Here is a 2,278-nt window from a genome sequence, read left to right on the forward strand (position 1 = left end):
GGCACCTCGCGGGGCGCACGCGGAGGGTCGCGGAGGCGCGGGAGGCGAGGGGGCGCTGTCTGCATGCCCGGGTCAGCGTTTACAGAGCAGCTGTCAGAGCTTCGAGGAGAGGGTCAGACCCCCATGCACACCCCACCCCACCCCGGGGTCGGCTCGGGAAAGGGACGCCCGTCCCCTCTGGCCCTCAGATCCCGCTCTTCTCCCCGGGAGGACATGTGAGGGAAGGAGCGGGGCGGTGGCGAAGGGCCCTGGCGCCGGCTCCTTTGTCTGCGCCGCCTGCGCCCCGCGCCCCTCGGGGCTCGCCGCCTCCGAGTCGGGGCTCTGTTCGCGGCCGCACCGCCTGGGGCCCCTGCGCGCCCTCCTCGGCCAGAGACCCCGCCCGGCTCCTCGCTGTAGCGACAGAGCCTCATCTGGAGCGGGATTGAAAATGAGATTAAGCGAAAGTGCAATTGGCAACCTCAAGTGGGGCCCGGCAGCGGTGATTTGTGAGGCGCGGGGACCGGGTGGCGGCGAGGGCTGGTGGCGCGCACCCCCGGGCCGCCGCGCACCTCGCTCCCGGGGCCTGTTATTCATTGCTCCTGGGCACTTCCGAAGGAGCTGCTTGTAGGTTTTGTTTTGGTTTTTTTTAATCAGTGTTTATTTCCTTTAAATGTCAGTTCCGACCGATGTCCCTGAGAGGGGAAGCAGGGACTCAGGGTGAGAAGCTGGCAGCGGTGGTTGGAGCCCGTGGTAATGAGCTGCTGCTGCACTGGAGACTGTGGGAAGAGAAATAATCCTTAAGCACGTTTTTAACGGAGGCCGGCTGGCAGTAGCCCTGCGGCATCCGGAGAAGCTGGAGCGGGGTTGCCAGGTTTTAATGCCTCTCTCCACCCACTCTTGGCTCTCCACCAAACCAGATCAGCTCGTACAGACAGAAACGAGTAGCTGATGAAATTGGGAGGTATGGTGTGCTCGCCTGCATTTTTGGCGGAAGTGTGAAAACCAGTGTCCTCAGGGAAACCTCTGAAATCACTTCTCTGCCAGCGGAAGATTGTTTTTCGTTCTTTCACCTATAGCAGGTTCTGATAGGGCCTGCTTCTGGCCACCTCTTGTTTCGTGTCCTTCAAAATCACCAAGGGCTTTACATGAAGTCATTACCATTGAGTGGGAACTGGCTCATAACAGATCATCAGAGAGGTCTCCAAAGCTGTAAATCGCACTAGAGGAGATCGCCCATCTTTCTCCTTCAGACCTGCCAGAGAGACACAAGCTTCCACTTATCAGCATTGACTCCTTGTTGTTGTTGTTGTGTGCCATCAAGTCCTTGGCGACTCATAGCGACCCTATGTACAACAGCCCTAAAACCTGTTCTGTCCTGTGCCAATCGCACTGTCTCTGACACTCCCATCCCAATTATCCCAGTCACTGAATCAATCATAGAGGGTCTTCCCCTCTTGCGCCGTCCCTCCACCCTCCCAAGCATGATATCCCTCTCCAAGGACCTGTAACCTCCTTGCAACATGCCCAAAGTATGTTAGACGAAGCCCCAGAATCCTTGCCTCCAAGGAGTTGCTTGGTTTAACCCTCTCCAGGATGAATCTGTTTGTTTTCTTGGCAGTCCATGGTACATTCAATACTCTTCTCCAGCACCACAGCTCAAAGGCATCAATTCTCTTTCTGTCCTCCCTAGTCATTGTCCAACTCTCTGATGCATAGGGATTGCAAAGACCATGCATGGCTTGTATCAGGCACACCTTAAGTCTCCAGAGAGACACCGTTGCCCTTGAGTACTTTAGAGAGGTCCTAACAGCAGACTTTCCCATCACAATACGTTTTATTTCCTGACTGCTGGTGCCAAGAGTGTTGACCATGAAGCCGAGCAAATTGAAGCTGTGAACAATCTCAATCTTTTCACCATCCATCCTGATGCTACCAATTGGACCAGTGGTGAGAATCTTTGTGTTCTTGACATTGAGCCTCAGTCCATACTGAAGGCTGCAGTCCTTGACCCTCTGCAGCAAGTGCATGAGGTTGTCCTCAGTTTCAGCAAGCAGGGTTGTGTCATCTGCATAACGCAGATTGTTAATAGATCTTCCACCAATCCTGATGCCACAATTTCTCCTCATAGAGCCCAGCCTCTCGGATAATCTGCTCTGCATACAGGTTGAAAAGGTATGGAGACAGGACACATCCCTGGCGTACACGCTTCCCAATTTTGAGCCATACAGTGTTGACTCCTTAGGATTGCTGAATTGGGTGTAATAACCACCACTGCAACCACTATAACCCTGTGCAGAGT

This window comes from Elephantulus edwardii, unplaced genomic scaffold (genome assembly GCF_000299155.1).
Source record: "Elephantulus edwardii isolate Elephantulus edwardi_28Jun2011 unplaced genomic scaffold, EleEdw1.0 scaffold00022, whole genome shotgun sequence".
In the NCBI taxonomy this organism is placed as follows: Eukaryota; Metazoa; Chordata; class Mammalia; order Macroscelidea; family Macroscelididae; genus Elephantulus; species Elephantulus edwardii.